At 38.5% G+C, this 20,936-nt stretch overlaps 1 protein-coding gene across 2 annotated transcripts in view; it reads right to left on the bottom strand.

Annotated features, from left to right (window-relative positions):
• Nucleotides 1–20,936, bottom strand: part of LOC131031593 (acylamino-acid-releasing enzyme 1) — a 273,309-nt gene that overhangs the window by 213,539 nt on the left and 38,834 nt on the right. The window lies entirely within an intron of this gene.

Below are 20,936 nucleotides of genomic sequence, written 5' to 3'. Positions count from 1 at the left end.
GGTCTATGCACATCTCTTATGTTGTGTATGTTTATCTTCTAGATCATCTTATTCCCATTATTATATGTATGGATCTATCAAACCTACCCATAAAAAAGATTGACTCAATAAACTATTCCTAATAAATTTCATTGACTACTTATTCTAGAATCTCGGTGTCATTTTGAATCATTAAATGTGAAGAGTGGCACAATAAAATGGCGAAAACTAAAACCTTGTAATATAGAGGATCCTAGATTTCTGAAATATTTTCAAACTTCAACTTGTACACTATTGAACAGACCTTACATACCATAAATGTTCTTGTTTGTTTTTGGAAACAAAGCAAGTAATAAAGTACTTTACAATCTTGTGAAATACGCTTGAGATTTTTGAATTAAAAACTTCCAAGAAATATGATAGAGAAATAATGCCCATCTAAGAACATAGCAAAACTGTGATAAGAGGTAGAGGTTAGAAATGGAGTTGAAAATAAATTGTTGAATGTTTAAGAACAGATCACCACAGATCAGTAATGGACAGGACTTCTAAGCTTACCTAGGAAAGATACATTTAAAATGAAGCAGATTTATAAAAGAGCCCAATGAGGGGTCATTTTAACTCATTAAAATTTTGATTTCTTCATCTATAAGCACATTATCAAGAAAAACATAAAAGCTTGGAGACAATGTTTTGGGAATTCATTTTGAACTAAGTTTTGTTGTGAGAAAGAGGATTTCATGAACAATATTTAGTGCAAATCATCAAGTTTATTCAACATTAGTGATTCGTTGTGCATGTATGAGTTGCAATCCATTAATCCTGATCACTGAATGTTGAGGGTTGCGTTTAATCAACTAATACATTGGTTTTAATAGATGAAAAGTGATTTTAACACTGCAACCACCCACTCTAGAACCAAAACACCAAATACAAAGAACATTAATTACAAATATGTAATGGTTACCCCTGATTTTTGAGTTTTTTGGGGTTTTGAAATAGTTTTGCCACACAATGAACTTGTCAAAACAAACTCAAAGAATTTGCATAAGGTCTGAACTGATGTAGTTGATGAGTTGAGACATTGTCATATTTTTATCCTTTGAACTCTTGAGCTTTTGTCATATTTTGATTTACATAGTAGTAATGATGTATCGGAAGTTTACTATATGTATTTCAGATGTTAGCCTGAACCTATTAAAACATGATTTGTCTTTGTCAGTTTATTCCTATAGCCATGTCATTTATTCATGTTGCCATGCGGATTGTTTAGGGCAATATCATGTGTGAAATTAATAGATGTCCTAATTAAATAAAATACGTATGTATGTTCTTGTATGTTATTTCTTTTGAAGTGCAGGGAGTAAATAATGTTGCGGTGGAAGCTCGCCTATCACGCCAGTTGCAGGAAGAGATACTCAAGAAGATGACTGAAGGATCGAACAGCAGAAATGCTGAAAAGCATAAGGAACAACATAGGAGAAGCAATCACGCGATACTACTGATGTCTAACTCAAGTGGACATTGATGTTGTAAATACCGCCACAGTATGTTATGACTGTGGTTCGGTTTAGATCTGCATTTCCTGTAGCATAACTCCATCTATCTCCTTTCTTGATCAATTATCTGCCTCTTCTCTTCGGCGTGATTTGTGTTGTCTGCAGTAGATGATTTCTTTTTTAAATAAGCTCTTTATCTCTTCTCTGAGGTTAGATAGAAAAGAGAAGAGAGAAAGCAGAGCAGAGGATTTTCACAAGTGTTTCTGAGTTTCTTTTCATATTGAATCATGTAATGTTTTCCAAAGAACGATGACTAAAAATGTTATTCTGAGCATTTAGAGTTATTTTTTGGGAAGCCTGGAATCACTCACCCAAGGGGGCCCACTTGGTGAGTGTTCCTGTGCATTTGTTAAGATTAGTTTTCATTCCCTAGCTGTAGTAGACGTTCTTGCATTGACTGTTCCTGCAGCCAAACCAAAATAGAGTAATTTATGTTTATCAGCATTGAACTTAGCCAATATTGCTTTTATGAATTTATGCAGAAGTTTTCCTGTAGCCTTTCAATAGTTTCAATTCTTGCTTATCTTTTCCGCATAATGTTAGTTGCTACAGTAATGCAAAGTAGCTGTTGCAGGAACTTAGTGCATATATAGTGCAGACCCATTTCAAGTATTACGTCCCTGGGTTGACAATCAAAGGAACACTAGCTATGGAAATAATGACTTTACCAAGTGAATGTCCAAACTTCGGGTTGAGACTTCAACTAGAGTTATTATTCTTATTGTTGGGTTGAACATTTTTGGCGTCGTTGTCGGGGATGGTGTCAAACTAAGAACCTGTTATGGTTATTGTTTTTTCAGTTTTCAGTTAATTGTTTTTCTGGCATACCTGATTGTTCGAAAAATTTCATGAATCTGCATGCATAGGCGAAGTAGAGATGTTATAGGTAGATTTCTGCCCAGTCATCCTAATCGTGCAAAAATTAATTCTTCAGATATAAATCCTTTTGCTGAACTTTATCAAACCCCAGAGAATTTGAACCACCCTGGATCTGAATTTCCAGAAGGCAGTCTTCAGTTCCTCTTTGGACCCCCAGAAGAAGAATTTCATATAGTAACTCCCCCCAAAAGTCCAATGCATGGAAACCCACCTCCTGGTGGAAATAATCCACCACCACCTTTGAACCCAACATTTGAGTTCCCCATATCTGATCAGCATGATAATGCTAATCTCAAGAACATTCTAGCTTCTTCCCTCCCTAAATTCTATGGATTGGTGACAGAGGATCCAGACACATTTTTGTTTAAGTTTGACGTTCTCTGTAGGAGTTTTGATTATACTACAGATGCCCATAGGCTCAAAATATTTCCTGCCACCTTGAAGGAATCATCTCTAAGATGGTTTATGAGCTTGCATAGTAGCACAATCAATACATGGGATGAGATGAAACGATTGTTTCTTGCAAAATATAAAGAGTATTGTAGAGGCACTGATCGTCATGAGGATGATATCTTTAGAATGACACAGAAAGAAGATGAGAGTCTTGAAGATTATCTGGAGAGGTTTTTGTTTAGTGTCAAAAAGTCCAACCATAGTACTCTAAATGAAGATTCCCTCAAGTTGATGTTTTTGAGGGGAATCAGTGATGAATGCACTAATTCTTTAGATTTTATGGGAGGAGGTGACATTAAACACTCCACGTGGATTGAAATAGGACAAATTTTTAAGAAGTATTCCAGATCTGTTTCTAAAAAGAACAGGCGTTTCAAGCCAGGAGCACCTTCATCAGCATCTGATACTGGAGTTTCTCAAATGGAACTTAGCCATTTGTTGAAAGACTTTAAGGAGGACATTGTAAACAATATGGCTACTCAATTGGATACACTCTCAGCTAAGAAGAAACATGAAGAAGGTGATGCATTTCTTGCAGAATTTTGCCCTCATTGTAGACAGCAGAAAAAGGATTAAAGATGTAAAATGGTTGCAAATGTTGAGGTTCCTGACTTCAAGCCAATACAAGGTGAGGATGAGCAAGTTTTGTATGTTACTCAAAGAAGGCCAAATTTCCAAAGACAAGGTATGCCTCTGGATCCACTTTCTTTTTCTAGTTATAGTGGAAATTCTTATGTACCAAATAATCAATGGCAATCACCATATGCTCAAAATTTTGGTAATTATCAAAACTGGTATGGTTCTCAAGGCCAAGGGCAGCATTTTGCTAATCAAATGCCACAGTGGCAACAACCACAGGGAAATTGGTATCCACCTCAAGGCCAAGGGAGCCAATTTCAAGGGAATTGGCAACCTACTCCTCAATGGAGGGGGAGTCAACCATGGACTACCCAATCTTCTAGTTATCAACAGCCTATTCAGCAGCCACAACAGCCTGCAATAATGCCTCCCCCTGCAGCCACTGTTGTCCCACCTAAACCAACGCAGTTGCCCACTCAGCCAATGCCAAATCCTAATATTAAATCTCAGCAACAACAACAAGCTTATTCAACTGAGCTTAATTAATACCCAACCTATTATTTATCCATAAATGATATTCACCTTCGATCTGGGACAACTCTGTCTAATCCATCTCCTCCAGTTATTACTGAGGTACAAGAAAAACAAGAAATCTCTAATCCAACAGACACAATACCTCAAAAGCAGAGATTACCACCATTTCCCCAGAGATTGCAAGAAAAGGAAGTTCTTACACAACAAGAGCAAGGTTTTGATATCATAGATCAACTGAAACATGTCTGTGTTAAAATTCCATTATTGCAAGCAATAAAAGATGTTCCTATATACAGTAAGGCACTTAGAGAAGCATGTCTAAAAAAACCTAGCAGGAAGAACAAGGATCCGCAAACAGTGCATGTTATGGGTCAACTGGCAGATATTATGTTAGGCAAGGTTTCAATTCCTAAATATTCTGATCCAGGTAGTCCTGTTGTAAGTATAGTCATTAATGGCAGCCAGATAAGGAATGTTTTAATTGATTTAGGGGCAACCATTAATGTGATGACAAGAGAAGAAATGAAACAGCTTGAAATCAATAGTCTAAGGCCTACACCCACAGTTCTACAGCTTGTTGATAGCTCTACAGTGCGACCTGATGATAAGATTGAAGATGTGGTGGTTATTTTGGATTCCTGGGAATACCCTGCAGACTTTATGATTTTGTCTCCAAAGGCAACACTGGGAGGATATCCGGTGATTTTGGGAAGACCTTGGCTTGCCACGGCTGATGCATATATTGGATGTAGATCAGGAGATATGACTATGTCAGATGGGAACTCTACAAAAACATTAGCTTTGTATTCTCCTGCACAGCCCCCGTTTGATCAACAACAAGCCATTTGGCCTACTTTGGGAGAAGAATCTGAGGGAGTTGACTCTATTAATCACCTTGTGATGATTAATCGAGGGCCATTCATGCAATTACATGATGAAGACTCAATTCTTTATAAAATTTTGACAAATAAGTTGACACAAGAATAGCAATTGTAGGAGTTCATACTAAATGTTACAGATTTAGACTTTTCTGCAGCCACTGATATATTGCATACTCTGTTGCCGCAGGAAGTCTGTACTTCTCATTTTTCTGATATATCCCAGATTGATCTTACTATCAAAATAGGAGTTGATTTGAATAAATGTTTGAATATCAATAGTGATCTTTCAGATACTCAAAAGGAGGCACTCGTGGACTTGCTCAAATGTCATAAAAATGCCTTTGCATGGGATTACAAGGATATGCATGGAATAGATCCAACGGTTTGCACCCACCGTATCTATATAAAAGAAGAATGTTACCCACTCAGACAACCACAAAGAAGAATCAATCCTGCATTAAAAGAAATAGTTAAAGAAGAATCGAGAAGTTGTTAAAGGCTGGGTTTATCTATCCTATCTTTGATAGCCAATGGGTATCACCTTTGGTAATAGTTCCTAAGAAAGGAGGAAAATGGAGGGTATGTGTTGATTATAGAGCTTTGAACTTAGCAACAAGAAAAGATCATTTTCCATTACCATTTGTAGATCAGGTATTGGACTCTTTGGTTGGGAAAAGATATTTTTCATTTCTTGATGGATTCAGTGGTTACAATCAGATTCAGATAGCCCCGGAGAACCAAGAAAAGAGAACATTTACTTGTCCTTGGGGCACATATGCATATTTTGTTCTTCCTTTTGGATTGTGTAATGCTCCAGCCACGTTTCAAAGAGCAGTGATCAGTATCTTTTCAGATATTTCTCAAGACATCATGGAAATCTATATGGATGACTTTACAACTTATGGTTCTGAATTTGAACAAGCATTGGGGAACCTGAAAAAAATTTTGCAGCAATGTGAAGATTATAGTTTGTCATTAAACAGTGAGAAGTGCTTCATCATGATGCAGGAAGGAATAGTCCTTGGGCATCATATCTCTATAAAAGGAATGCAGGTTGACCCAGCAAAGATTGAAGTCATTCAGCATATCAATGCACCAGTGAAGCAAAAAGATGTAAGAAGTTTCCTTGGTCATGCTGGATACTATAGAAGGTTTATCAAAGATTTCAGCAAAATTGCAAGTCCCTTATATTCACTACTTACCAAGGATATGGAATTTATGGACCTCTTCATGCAATGAAGCTTTCTTGAAGCTTAAGCATGCTTTGACCCAAGCACCAGTTCTTAAAGGTCCGAATTGGTCTTTACCATTTCAAATTCATACAGATGCATCTGATTATGCAATAGGAGCAGTATTAGGACAGAAGATTGATAACTTGGAAAGTGCAATATATTATATTAGCAAGAACTTGCAGGGGCCTGAGTTGAATTACACAGTCATTGAAAAGGAAATGTTAGCCGTTATATATGCACTCAACAAATTCAGGCACTATATCACAGGATATCCCATATTTGTGCATACTGATCATACTGCAATCAGATATCTCATGAATAAGCCTTCAATTACTGGTAGATTAGCTCGCTGGTTATTGTTGATGCATGAATTTGATATCACAGTTGTTGATAAACTAGGGAAGTCCAATGTGGTTGTAGACTATCTTTCAAGACTTCAGTTACAGGAAGATTCTACAGCTATAGATGATGCTTTTCTGGATGAACATCTATTCCTTATACAAGCCCACACTCCCTAGTATGCTGATATTGCCAACTATTTAGCTACTGCTAAAATGCCACTTCATTTCTCTCCTAACGAAAGAAGGTTGTTAGTAGAAAAAAGCTTTAACTTCTCATGGATTGCTGATTGTTTGTTTTATACTGAACTTGACCAAGTCATGATAAGATGTGTATGAGAAGATGAAACATATGATATCCTACATGCATGTCATGATGAGTCGTGTGGAGGACATTTTGCTGCTAAAAGAACAACACTCAAAATACTAAATACAGGATATTATTGGCCCACATTATATAAGGATGCACCATAGTATACAAGAAAATGTGACAGATACCAGCGCATGGGGAGACCTACTAAATCTGATGAGATGCCATTATATCCACAAATATTGGTTGCACTGTTTGATAAATGGGGATTAGATTTTGTTGGCCCAATTGATCCGCCTTCTAATGGCAAATCCTACATTTTGGTATGTACAGATTATGTAACAAAATGGGTGGAAGCTCGTGCCATGACACATGCAAGAGATAATAAGGTGGCTGAGTTTCTTTATGAGGAGATATTTACAAGATATGGAGCACCAAGGGAAATTGTATCTGACCAAGGCCCACAATTTACTTCAACATTGATTGCAGCCTTGGTCAATGAATACAATATAAGGCATAGAAAATCTACTCCATATCATCCACAAGCTAATGGACAGGTAGAGGTTACAAATAGGGAGCTTGAGGCTATTCTTACCAAGACAGTATATGTTCATAAAAAAGACTAGTCTCATAGGCTTTCAGAAGCAATTTGGGCATACAGAACAACTTGGAAAACACCAATTGGTTTTACACTTTTTGAGATGGTTTATGGAAAAGCAGCAATGATGCCTATTGAATTTGAGCATAAAACTCTGAGGATGGCTTTGCAATTAAATATGACACTTTCTGAAGCACAAAAGGAATGTATTCAACAATTGAATGCTTTGGATGAATGGAGAAAAATGGCTATCCAGCAGACAGAACTAATACAAAATCAAAGAGCAAAGTGGCATGATAAATATATCAAAGAGAAGAAGTTCAAAGCCGGTGTCTGGGCACTATTGTATGACTCCAGATATAAAGATACTATGGGAAAGCTGCAAACCAGATGGTTAGGTCCATATGAGATTGAGGAAATTTTTAATAATGGAGTTGCTCGTTTGACCACAATTGACCCAGTTCGGTTTAAGCTTTTGGTGAATGGTCACCAATTGCGTCTTTATCATAAGCCGGCCAGTAAAGAGGAGTTCCTGCAGCAATTTGCTAAGAAGGATCAAACACAGGTTCCTGCAGCAACTAATCAGGTTCCTACAGCCACTCATCAAGTTCCTTCAGCAATTGACCAAAGTAATGGAGATAAGGTTCCTGCAGCCACTGCAGGGAACATGCTTGCCACTTCATAATTCTCCTCGCGTCATTTCACAAAAATATTTCCATGTCTTATGGAAATATTCTTCTCCATAAATAAAAGTTCCAACCACATCATCCCATCTCATTTTCTTATCTGTCATTTCATTTCATTTCGCCTTCCTTTTCGTACAACTGCAGGTATGTACATATTGTATTTTATTTTAATTACGCATTTATGATTTCATTATGATTATTGTCTTTCCTAAATCCGCATACACTCCCCTAAATCATGTCAGCTTGTGTGGACACGTGCCAAGTTAAGTTGGGGGGGGTGTTTTATGGTTCGGTTTCCAAAATTAGTAATTACTCGTCCTTTCCGATACCTTGATTTGATTGCTTGCCATCATTTCTTTAACAAGATATTCTTTGGCAGAAGGAAGTAATAAACTCTGCCGCCAAATTTGGAGATATGTAAGGAATTTTCAATTTTCAGTCTGTAGGATATTTTGGTTCTCCGTTTCTCAGCTGCAGAATTTGCTACACTAACAGAGTAAGAAATGGGTGGAGATCCAATCCACCATGAACCAACAATCCATGATGCATTGCTGCAGGATGCTCTTTGTGAGCATTATTTTAGGCACCATGGTTGGATTGTTTACTTTCTGAAAATCAAGGATTATAATGAAGAAATTGCCGCAAAGTTTATGCATTCATTCAACAAAGGAGAGGCTACTGTTAAAGGATTAAGGGTTATTGCTACGGAGCAGCGGATAGCTGAAGTTACAGGGTTGTCGCAGGAAGGAGAATTGTTTCCAGAATCAAAAGACGCCAAAAGCACCAGAGCAGAGTTTACACTTCCCGCAAATGGACCTCTAACGGTGGACAAGCAAGGAACCAGGAGGGTTTCCCTACCAGCAGAGTGGCCCCAGGTGGCTTTATATGTAATGAAATACATTACTTGCAAAGAGAGGTATTCAAATTTACATTCACCACATTTCAAATTGCTTAGTCATTTACGGCATGGACAGAAAGTGAATGTCCCTAATTTTCTATACCAACTCATTTCCATAAGTGCCAAAGAAACACGGAAAAATGGAAATCGCTCTGTCAACCATCATGGTTTGATTAAATTGCTTGTAGAACGTTCTCTTAGAGGGGTATTTGAAGACATATTGCAGTTTAGGGTTGAAGATGCTCCTGTTGCAGATGATCCACCAGTTGAAGAAGAAAATATTGAAGAACCCTCTTCTCCTGTAGTTTCTGCAGAGAATGAATTGCTCATCGCTGAAGGAGCTGTGGTTATTATGGAAGAAGAGATGGTTGAGACAAATGTGGAGCAACCCTCCACTTCTCTTCAAAGAGAATCACCATCTTCTAAAAGAAAAGGGAAGGAATTGGAAATAATTGATGCAGATGAAGAACCTATGGTTCAACTGCATGCAACTCGAGTTTCTCCTGCAACCAAAAGGCGTAGGTCTAAAAGAAATACTCCTGCAGCAAAGCCACATATAGAAACCATTCCTGAAGCCACTCCAAAGGTTTATGTGAGAAGAACTCGGAGTAAGACCCAGAAGACTCGTCCAGCAGGTGATCCAGCAGAGGTTATTTCAGTGGAAACATCAAAAAAAGGGAGCCCTACAGATGTTGAAACCCAGAAGGAAGATGATGTAGATAGACTATCAAATCTTGCATATGTGGCAGAGCAGCTTGAGGAACCTATTGAAGAGATTCCACGGCCTAAGGTAACACCTATTAGACCTCCATCATCCCAAAGCAGTTTATCTATTGCATTAACATTTTATAGACAATGGGAAATAGAGAGGGCTAGATTGCAAGGGGTTATTGACAAACAGCAAAGAGAAATTGAAAAGAGGGATAAAAAAATTGAAGAATTAGATGCTAAAATTGATACAATCACTGGTATGGTCCCCGAATTGATGCAATGTACGGCACCGCCAAGGGTTTATGCTATGCATTTAAGGGAGTGGTATTTAAATTTCAAATTGAACCGCATTGTCAGGGACCTTAGCCCCTCTTTAGAAACCCCTAAGAAATTTTATGATGCTTACCAGACTTCTCCAGCAGTTGTGAAAAATTTGTTATGTCAATTTTATTTACACAACTGTGCTATAGCTTCAAATAATGAGTGGAATCCTTTAATATATATTGGTGATATCCATATAAAAGCTTTAATGTCATGGATTCAAAATGAGATCAGCATGGGGGCACAAGCCAGAGCATACAAGGATTTTGAATTTGATTGTCCATTGCCATTGAGAAAGGAAGCAAAAGAGCTAAGAGTTATTTATTATGAATGGCAGAAATTACTAGTAAGGCAAGATGTTAGGAATCTAGTGCTGCCGATGAGGGAAGAAATATACCAGGCATATGAGCATTTAGTTCAGACTGACAGTGCAGCTGCAATAGATGGTTTAACTCAGCGCTGGAATAAATTGCCAAAAAGAATTGAAGCAGGGAGAGCCTCATTCACTGCCAAATTTCAAGGCAGTTATGCAAAGAGCCCCCAAATATATACAACTGGGCAGAGAGAAGACCAATAACTGGTTACCGTTGATCTTTCAGCCTCCTATTCCTATGTGGCCACTATTGGGATGTAAGACTACAGATAAGCCCTATGAAGCAGTTACAGAAGAAGCCAGATGGTCCAAGTTGGAAAAGATGAAAGGATTTTACTGGAATTTAGCTTCAGCAGGAACAAGTCAAGGAACCATTGGTGACCTAAGAGTTAGTGCAAGAATCAGGATTTTCCTCTTGCTGGAGGATCAGCAAGATCTTAAAGTTGGGGGGCATGATAAATTGAGACATTGTCATATTTTTACCCTTTGAACTCTTGAGCTTTTGTCATATTTTGATTTACATAGTAGTAATGATGTATCGGAAGTTTACTATATGTATTTCAGATGTTAGCCTGAACCTATTAAAACATGTTTTGTCTTTGCCAGTTTATTCCTGTAGCCATGTCATTTATTCTTGTTGCCATGCGGATTGTTTAGGGCAATATCATGTGTGAAATTAATAAATGTCCTGATTAAATAAAATACGTATGTATGTTCTTGTATGTTATTTATTTTGAAGTGCAAGGAATAAATGATGCTGCGGTGGAAGCTCACCTATCACGCCAGTTGCAGGAAGAGATACTCAAGAAGATGACTGAAGGATCGAACAGCAGAAATGCTGAAAAGCGTAAGGAATGGCATAAGAGAAGCAATCACGCGATACTACCGATGTCTAACTCAAGTGGACATTGATGTTGTAAATACCGCAGCAGTATGTTATGACTGTGGTTCGGTTTAGATCCGCATTTCCTGTAGCATAACTCCATCTATCTCCTTTCTCGATCAATTATCTGCCTCTTCTCTTCGGCGTGATTTGTGTTGTCTGCTGTAGATGATTTCTTTTAAAAATAAGCTCTTTATCCCTTCTCTGAGGTTAGATAGAAAAGAGAAGAGAGAAAGCAAAGCAAAGGATTTTCACGAGTGTTTCTGAGTTTCTTTTCATATTGAATCATGTAATGACTTTCAAAGAACGATGAATAAAAATATGTTATTCTGAGCATTTAGAGTTATTTTTTGGGAAGCCTGGAATCACTCACCCAAGGGGGCCCACTTAGTGAGTGTTCCTATGCATTTGTTAAGATTAGTTTTCTTGCAATAAACGTTCTTGCATTGACTGTTCCTGCAGCCACTGGAAACAGATCCACTGACTGTTCCTGCAGCCAAACCAAAACAGAGTAATTTTTGTTTATCAACATTGAACTTAGCCAGTATTGCTTTTATGAATTTATGCAGAAGTTTTCCTGTAGCCTTTCAATAGTTTCAATTCTTGCTTATCTTTTCCACATAATGTTAGTTGTTGCAGTAATGCAGAGTAGCTGTTGCAGGAACTTAGTGCATATATAGTGCAAACGCATTTCAAGTATTACGTCCTTGGGTTGACAATCAAATGAACACTAGCTATGGAAATAATGACTTTACCAAGTGAATGTCCAAACTTCAGGTTGAGACTTCAACTAGAGTTATTATTCTTATTGTTGTGTTGAACAGTAGTCAGGAAAAATCCTAACACTTAGTCAAATTCCTAGTCATCTGGTGGACAATCGATCCTAGTATGGATTCTGAATGGGGGAAAAACAAGGCACGTCTGGATTCCAGGGGAAATCCATGTCCAGTCTAGATTTTGAGTGGGGGAAAATCATGGGTAGTCAAGAATATGAGGGGAAAAGCATCTCTAGTGTGGAATTTTGACCTTTTAACCCTTAGAATATGAATTTTCATCCAGAAAATGATGATTTTTCCACTCAAAATCACTAGGAAACTTCAAAACTCAATGAAACTCATCTGGACTTAGGCAAATTCATCAAAAATTTGAGCAAAAAACAAGGAAACCTATCGCGATAAAGTGCAAAATCAACTTGAATAACTTCCTAGGACCGAGAAAACAACTCCAAAATGTCCTGAAACACAATAGCACTTTAAAATCACTGACGTAGACATTCAAAAACACGTTAATGCTCAAAAGGCCTACACTTAGACAAAATTAGGATCATTTAAAATCTCAACTTTACACGCTTGATCCTATAACTTCAAAAACCCTAAACGATAATAGGCATGATCAAAATTCTAAGACTCAGGCACGGGAAACTCAAAATTGCCCACTATGCTGCCAAAACCCTAAACTAACCAATACGGAAAGCAAGAAAAGAGGGGGTACCCGTTTGCAATGGGGCGATGTGTGAAAAGGTCACAACACTTGCATGATTAATGTTGTTTTGATATTGTTAGCCATTTGCCTCAATATCTTGACATGGGATTTGCGGAAGCTAGTCGCCATTTATTTGATATTGATGAGTTGATTCAGCTGGAGATTGAGGTGTAGCCTTTCAAGATTGTTGAATGCCATTCTTTGGACTCTTAATGCTGGTCAAATGTGCAAGGCATGGCTTGTTTGGTCTTTCAATGCTAGCTGTGGGAACCATTGGCATTGGTAAAACATTGGCGGTATTTGCTGATTTAACGAGCTTCCAATAGGGACTTTTCAGTCTTGTCTAAGCTGCTTCAATGAATTACAAGGCACTTTTATATCATACCTCTTGAAGGAATATAATATTCTCTATGGCTAGTGCTTTTTCGACACCATTGGAAGATATTGTCGGGCCTTGTTATATCAATCATATCTTTGCACTTGGACTGAGATGTGGACAGATTTGGAGGAGGTTTTTGAGCTTCAGCACTTGCTATACATATGTCTTTTGTATACATCCATCATTGGAACTTCAAGAAGAACATAACTGATGAGAGAGGATAGAGGTATTCACTATTGTTGTAACTATTTGAGATTGGTATAAGTCTTCTATGTAATGTCCTCATTTTTATGCCATACTGTTCTGCGAGCATTACCCAATTTTCAAGGTTTACCATAGGTTTCCTAATCCATTGGCAGAGTCTTAGTGTTCTTACTAAGCTCAATTCTCGATTTCAATGGGTTTCGACAACAATTGCTATTTATAGTAAGTGCTTGTGTTAGGGGTAAATAACTTATGTTAGTAGGAATGATAGTTATAATTGTGTTTAAGTTATGTTTATGGTTATGTGGCGTCGTCGAGAGGTTCTCGTCGGGTAGTTGGGAGTTGGTGACGGTTGGCAACTTGGCCAATTGTCGGGTCTATATATTGTTTGGATGGAACCTCAGCAAGGGAGATTATGTATGGATATATTCTGGATAATTCAATAAAGATATAACTCTTCTAGTCTAGTTGTTTATCATTAGTACTTATGATGTGATATATGAATATTTTGTTACATGAGTAATTAGTACGTGTGGGAAACACTGTGTTATCTGTGAGTTTTACCAACCTTACATTAAGGGCTAAACATTTTGGCGTCGTTGCCTGAACGAACCTGGAGATAACTATGGCGGCAGGCAGAAGGAATTAATAGGCCGACCATTTAACAAGCAATTAATTGTCGTGGACAGCGACACGCACGAAGAGAGTACCGCGGAAGAGGCACGAGAGGATCAGTTGATGGTAGACTTGGTAGAGTTGTGGGACGTGTCAGTCACGCAGTACGTGCAGAGGGAGGCTCAGGAGAGAGCCGTCTCTGAAGGCATGGTACGTGGTGAACTCACCGTCAGCACTCCCATCTTTGACCTGCTCGGAAGTATTCCAAGGTTACTCACCAGAAATCTGATTGCACTTCAAGACCAAAGGGAGGAAACCGCACGAGAACTCCGTTAGCAACAAGTACTCTGAAGGTACGAGGAGTGGAGCCGTAGGGAGGAAGAGGAGAGGGAGGCTAGTCGACGTCGTACCTCTGGCACTTGATGCCCCTACGGCCAAACAAGGACAAACGTAACACTACCACCGAAGGAGTAGACGAGGGAACTGTACCGAGATCTCTTCGCATAGAAGAACAAGTCAAAAGGAGGCGACAGCTAAGGGAGGTTGCTGACTCAAAGAGCCCAGAGAAATGCAGCAGAAGTTGGAGTCGGAGTCGGGAGAGACAAAGGCCATGTACGTGGAAGGAGTTGGCCAAGGTCGCCACGAACCTGCCGTGTACGTGGAAGGTCGTGTATAGGATCTGAGTCCGATTCTAAGTCCAAAATCAACTAGCTGAGTCCAAGGCGAGCCCAGGTGTTGTAGCATTGCTTGAAACCTTAGATGAAAGTTGAACATTGATATACTACTTTAGGTCTTGAAGTATACTTCACTAGAAAACTGATAACCAACTAACTAAAAAAAAGGAACAATTATTACAAACTTCTTTCAATAGATACACTTATTGCCTAATTAAGCTAAGAATTATATTGCCTTAGGGTTTTAAGATGAAAAAAATGGTCGATGTTGTAGAAAAAGTAAAACAATCAAACCTGAACACTAGAAAATTACTATTATTCTAATTAACCTTGCACAACAACAAAAACTCCATGAATTGATGTTTTACAGACCCCAAAAAATGCCAATCAGGTCTGAAAAGAAGGAGAATGAAGAAAAGGGTGTTGATGCCCATCAAAATGGAAGAAAATTGTCGGAGATGCAATGGCGAACCTTTTCAACCTTGGGACCTACAAATTCAAAAATCTAGCACCAAATATATTTTGGAATGCTACAATAGTGAATTGGATCGGATGAATGGTGTCTTTGATCATGCATTTGTAGGTATGTCGCTTGTTCTAAGACCATTTATCCTTTCTTTTTCCTTTAAATCCAATCAACCCTAAATTTAAGCACCTTTATTTCCTTTGACAAAATTGAGTAACAATGTTGAAGTTTACCACAAAACACCCCTTGTCACTTAACACTTCATGATAATGTCTTAGGTACACTTTCCTATTGACATTCCTCATGTGAGTGCATGTTTTCATCGTCTTTACCACTTAACCTTGACAAGAGTCACCCAGGTGAACATTTCACAAATTTTTGTCACTCAACTCCAATGAAAATGACCCAAGCATGCACCTATGTCACTTAAAAGCGATTTTGGATGTCCTAGGCATGCATTCGAATCATAACTACCACTTAAACATGTGTGCCCTTCACACCCCTATCATGTTACCCTTCATAGGCACATTTTACATCATGTTCATCACTGAGATGCCTTCAAAAATCCTTCAACCACAATTCTATCATTCCAGCCACTTAAGCTTAATCCTCCAAGGCATAGGTGTGCAAATTCAACAAGTTTGTCGTCCATTTCCAAGTGTGGCATATGGTTCTTTCTCATTTCCCACTTAAGTCCGCTTGCAAGACGCAAAGGAGCACCTATTTGCATCACTTTCACCACTTAGACACAAGTAGACACTTCAAAGGCATGCATCTTTCACACTCTAGCCACTAAATACTAAGCAACAAAGGCTTGTCCCTTTATTCTTTATTGTTCACCACACACATTCTAAAGATAACCTATTAAGGCACGCATTATATCTAATATTTTCTAGTGAGATATTCAAAAGCACACTATCCATCTCTAAGTGTCATCCATGTCAACTCTTTAGCTAACACTTGTGTGCATTCCTACTAACATTCCTCATGTGAACACACAATTTCATCATCTTTGTCACATTAACATTGAAAATAGTCACTCCGGTGCATAGTTCACCATATTATGTTGCTCAATATGACAAAGCTGATCCAGGTGTGTGCCTATGTCACTTAGATGCAGTTTTAGATGCTCTAGGCACATGTTTCTATCACCATTATCACTTGAAAATGTGTTCTCTTCACACCCCTATCATGTAACCCTTCATAAGCCAATGATTTCATCATGTTTGTCGCTTAGATGCTAGCAGAAATTCTCCAAACACACTCCTTTATCATTGAGCACTTAAACTTTATCCTCTAAGGATTAGGCACACGATTTCAACGAGTATGTCATCCATTTACAAGTGTGGTGTGCAATTCTCTTCATTTGCCACTCAAAACCACTTGCAAAACACAAAGAGGTACATGTTTGCATCACTTTCACCATTAGATGCAAGTATACACCTCAAAGGCTTGTGTATTTTCTGCCCCTATCACTAATCATTAAATAGTAAAGGCTCGGTGCTTAAATGTTTATCCTTAACCACATACATTTTGAAGATAACGGATCAAAAATAAACTCTTATTAATAGTTGTCTATTGCACTAAGATGAGGAGGATTCAATAATATTTAGTATTGTTGTCTTGCTGATAAATTGTTGTTGAAGTGTTTTGTGTTCTTATGTATTATTTGTAATGTCCCCTAATGGGGCCCTCTTATATTCTGACCTTGAATCACAATTTTAGTGCACAGTGATTACAATAGAGGGACACTATTGTCAACTAAGCTTGGTCTGGACCCTGCACAATAGATTAGTCAACATTTCCATTATGCTTTGACAGACTATATATTCAGCATTCTTATATATTGCATAGTTATATGAAGGATTCAACAACCCTGTCTCTCCCTACACCCGTTCTCATTATGGAGCTCAAGGAGAATCACCCAAGGCGTCTCGACTCTATCCCTCTCCAACAAGCCCAAGAGCACCAAGGACCTCATCAACTTGGCCTCTTGGCCCACACTCGGGGTTGGCATACCTGCTGGAGCCTAGTGCTCTTGCTTCCTTGTATTCTCCCTCCATAATTGGATGGTGAGATTGAAAGGAATTACACCCTCCATCATATAATTTACTTAATCATCATATGAACAGTTAGTGATAGAAAGGCGATATTAAACTGTCATACATATTGCAGTCTATATTAATATTACTATTAAATTCTACATAAGAACATTATCAGGCTTTGTGTATTAAGCATACATATTCAGCTCATCCCCATGCATACCACAAAGAACAAAGATGTTACTGCCTGTAACTTAATAACAGTTTTGATCTGATATGATCCATGGTGATGACACTGGATGCTTTTGATTCCTTTCCTTTATCTCTCTCAATGTGAGGGAGAGGTCACACCTCTTCATCATGTATGCCCTTTGGAAAGAGACATGCCCTTTCCACCATTAGCACCCTTTGAAAGAGTGCAACTCTTCATTATATCTGCCCTTTGAAAGGGACACAACCTTTCATGATCAGATCTACACTTCTTATTTAAATCAGATCTGCACTTTTGATTCCACAATTATCCCCCTTCTCAAATGAGGTTCTCTTCTACCTTTTATATCCCATGTTTGAGGGAGTCGCAACTTTTCCTTCCACATCTTTTGACCATTCATTAACTAAATTAAATGAATCCTCCAACAATTCTAGGAACTGTCATGTCCCCTCCTTGATCGTTATATATATCCTAAATGAGACAAGTATTACTATTGCTTAATATAATGATTAACAAATGATTATTTGAAATTTATTTAATTATTAAATAAATTATTTAATTAATATATATTAATTCTTGACACATGATAAAGTCAATTATTAAAATGATGCTAATATATTAAATAATGTTAATATATTATAAGAAGAAATGAATTATTAAATAAAATTAATATATGAAATAAACTATTAGAAAATATTAATATATTTAAAGATGGAAATATGAATTATTAAATGAACAAATCAAATAATGTAATGTTTAATATTAACGCATGTTAAATGGAGTGAACATTGGATAAGGAAATATCGTTGTTGGTGTAAATAATTATTCATCATGGATATTATTACACTTACTTAAGTTTACTTAGGATAATGCATTTCATAGTAGTTTGGATATGAGACACTTGGGTGTTTGTGCCACATTGGGATAGTGTGTGTAGGAGAAATTCCACCTTTTATGGTGTTGATTTTGTTGTTACACTCCACATTCAGTGGGTGATCCACCTCATGTGGAATATTGTATTATTTCTCCTACCTACCCACACCTATTTCCTACCTACCCTTGTTTCTTATTGAGCCACATGTCATGTTTGTGTGCTCATACATATCCCTAGCCTTGCTTATATAAGCAGGCTCATCTACATTGTATGTAACTAGATAATCCAGTTGATTGTTGATCATTTTTCTATTGATGAGAATACAGTTTATTCTTGTCCCATATTATGTCTCTTTCATGTACATTTCAATGACTTCTTGATCTTGGCAAAATCCAACATGGTATCAGAGCTATTGGAGTCTCATTGATTCGTCTTGAAGAGGCATTATTGTGACGTCAAGAGGCAGATCTGAGGAGCATCGTCATTTGGAGGCGTCCTAGACCAGATCCGACCTCGCCATTGCGTCCGGAAGGCCGTTTCCATGAATTTTGGTTATAAAGTTGGCCTATTTTGGTGAGGAAAATTTTTTTCCCCAATTTTGCTAATCGTACGGATTTTTCGAATTTTATATATATTTTTCAAAAAAAAATTTCATTTTTTCCGAAATTATTTGTCAAAAAAATTTCAAAAAAAAAAAAAAAAAATCAAAAAGTTGAAAAATTCGATCAAAAAATTTGAAAAAGAAGCAAAAAAAAATATAGTTTTTGGGGGGTCCGCAGACCCCCCCCCGTGCTCCGTACGTACCATTTTGCGCAGGTCTGCAGCTGCGTACCACGTCTGCGCATCGTACTCGTCTGTCTGCACCGCGTACTCTGACGTCCTCGCTGTACCCTCCTGCCGAACTCCGAACCCGCGTCCCAGCTCCGGCAGCGCCCCACGACCCGAGCTCGGTCTCCGCCTCCCACAGCGCCGCTTCAGGGCGCCACCACTGTTCCCTCCGCTCCGCAGCTCAGGCACCGGGAAGGCCCTCGGCTCCGCCCTGCAACCACAGCTCCACTCCCCGAGCACTGCCTGCCTCGCCTCCTGGTTCCGCCGCCTCCACGCCACCCCCGGAACGCGCCGCTCCACCACTCCGCCTCCGGCCACGCAGGTTCTTCTGCCACGTCAGCTTAGCCAGCTCTTCGCACACTCATCCGCCACGTCGGACTTTCCGTACAACACGCAGATCAAACCGTACGACACGTACACAGTACGGACTGCCACATCAGCAGCCCAGTCACCTCTGACACATCATCCGTACAGTACGGAATACCCGATCAATCTGCCACGTAATCCGTCCGTACGGTACGGACGCCCAGTCAGCCAGGCAGCGAAGTTTTGGCGACGGTCATACGGCCGTCAAATTTAACATAGTGTTTTGCTGACGTCAGCGCCACATCAGCAGGGTTTGGAAATTTTTTGACCCCCTCTCATTTGCATTTTTGATTTTGCAGTTCAACTTCAAATGGCCATAACTGGCTCATTTTTGCTCCTTTTTTGGTGCAATTTTTTTTGAAATGGGCTAGAATTTCGTGCTCTCCGCAGTGGTGAAAGAATTTTTTAATTTTGATGCACGGATTTTTCAGAAAATGCAGTTTTTGGTGACTGTCCCTGAGTAATCCCAGTTTTTGCAACTTCAGAGGCTTCGTTTGGGGTCATCCGACCTCCTTTTTAGGTGCCGTTTTTTTTGAAAGTGCGTATTTTTTCATCTACTTTCACATGATGCTATCAGATTGATGTCATTGTAAGTAGAAATTGTACTTTCAGATTTAGGCCATTTTTGGCTCTCTTGGTACTTGTATATTGGCTTGAATCTCAGTTAGATTCATTGCATTATTGATTGAAGTCTCTTGTATCTCAATTGAGAAGTTGTAAAATTTGCATCATAAGCCCACTTTGCCTTGTTTTGCAAGTGGCTCATTGTAATCGCACTAAGTATAAAGTGCCAAAATCATCACTTTTGGGGGGGTACTTTGATTGATTGAATTTGGGGGGTGTCTCTTGTGCTTTTGAGCTCTTGTGTTCTTTCCTTTTTGCTGCTATGGGTTCTTCTAAGTTTCCTCTCTTAACTCCACATAACTATGCTACTTGGAAAATTGATGCATGGAGTAAACTTATGGAAAAAGGACTCACTCATTACATTGATGGAACTATTGTTGCTCCAGCTGATCCTAAGGCTGATCCAGTTGGTCACTTAGATTGGCTCACTAAAAATATCATGGCAATTGGTACCTTAAGAAAGTATGTATCAAAGGATCTCATATTTCATATTGAGAAATGCACTCTAATCAAGGATGCTTGGCAAAAGTTTCAAGACTTGTATGGTCAAGTTGATGAGATTAGGGGATATCAAATTGATAGTGATCTCACCATGTTAGATCCCAAGAACTTTGATACTATACAAGATTATGTCACTAAGGCAAATGAGTTGAGGGCACAACTCAAAGATTGTGGCATTGATAAGAAGGATACTCAATTGATATTCAACTTGATAGGCAAGCTTCCACAAGAATATGCAGCATTTGTTTCTAGTTTCCAAACTCATAGGATGACAATGGGTTCAAGCTACAAAATGCCTACATTTGATGCTTTCAATGAAATGTTGATGATGGAACAAACTAAGTTGATAAGCATGGGCATTCTTAAGACTTCTTCTAAGTCTCAAACATTAGTGGCAACTCAAGGAAACAAAGGAAATCAAGGAAAGGACAACTCAAACAAGAAGAAATGGCAATC

This window comes from Cryptomeria japonica, chromosome 2 (assembly GCF_030272615.1).
Source record: "Cryptomeria japonica chromosome 2, Sugi_1.0, whole genome shotgun sequence".
NCBI lineage: Eukaryota > Viridiplantae > Streptophyta > Pinopsida > Cupressales > Cupressaceae > Cryptomeria > Cryptomeria japonica.
This window is presented reverse-complemented; position numbering and strand designations above follow the sequence as displayed.